This window comes from Amblyraja radiata, chromosome 11 (assembly GCF_010909765.2).
Source record: "Amblyraja radiata isolate CabotCenter1 chromosome 11, sAmbRad1.1.pri, whole genome shotgun sequence".
Classification (NCBI taxonomy): domain Eukaryota; kingdom Metazoa; phylum Chordata; class Chondrichthyes; order Rajiformes; family Rajidae; genus Amblyraja; species Amblyraja radiata.
This window is the reverse complement of record NC_045966.1, coordinates 47163525-47164583: the sequence shown is the minus strand read 5'-3', so window position 1 is coordinate 47164583 and position 1059 is coordinate 47163525. Positions and strand designations below refer to the sequence as shown.

General features: G+C 39.5%; 1 non-coding gene across 1 annotated transcript; it reads left to right on the top strand.

The window, feature by feature from the left end:
* Positions 1-477: 477 nt before the first annotated feature.
* LOC116978819 lies at positions 478-669 on the top strand. The gene has a single exon (XR_004413574.1). It is a non-coding gene; the product is annotated as a U2 spliceosomal RNA (small nuclear RNA).
* Positions 670-1059: the final 390 nt, after the last annotated feature.

The following is a 1059-nucleotide window of genomic DNA, read 5'->3' as shown; positions in this document are numbered from 1 at the left end:
CATAAAGGTTAAGGGTTGTACTAACAAGGGGTGGGTGAATCACGCCTAGTTAGGAAGCTATCACTCTTGGTAGTTATATACCAAAAAATAAATACAAGGGGAATAGAATTAATATCTTGCCACCAATTCAGCAAGCACCCCAAGGGGTCTACCCTCCCACGATGGTGAATGTCGCACCATCGTTGATAAACCACTTGAGTATTTCACCAGGTATACCCATTCATGGGATTTGTAACTACTACCATGGATCCAAGGATACTTTATGGTAGACATCGACCTTGAAGATGCACACTATTCAGTACCTTCTCATATAAGTTTCGGATATACCGCAATTACCTGGATGGAGTAACCATGATGAGCGTTGCGGCATTTAAGTCAAAGTTATCCAGAATCAACTAGCCCTGACACTTAGAAACATTCCGTCATGGCATGTCTATATATTAACGACAAACTATCCTTGGATACAGCTTTAGCTGCATCGCTTCTCGGCCTTTTGGCTAAGATCAAGTGTAGTATCTGTTCTTATCAGTTTAATAATCTGATACGTCCCTTATCTAGGGACCATATATTAAATTGAATTTTGGAACAGGGAGATGGAATAGGGGCTTGCTCCGTCCACTCCATGCGTTGATCCAGTATTGCAGTGCCTCTGGGAACGGTGCACAAAATATATATCCAGATATTTACGTTGACCATCCACAACTTTGTTATCTGGTATTCATTAAGGCTATCAGTCATGGTACATTAACCACCAATCAACTACGTGGCAAAGTAATTGGGATATAGCAGCATTACCAGCTACTGAACTTTGTACCTTTCCTATGAGCTGAGATACTAGTGTTCAAAACTATATCCATACCTGTAATATGGGGGCAAATGGATTAATCTGTAGTGTTATCATGGAATTTATCGGCAGGAAGGATTATGGTTGTACACTTCCACCTGTTTTGAGTAACATCTTATGTGTCCTGATGTGTTACTGAGCTTGTAATACTTAATGCCAATATGAATTGACTTAAACATGTTATATATTAACTTACTTAATTCTAGTGAAGCATT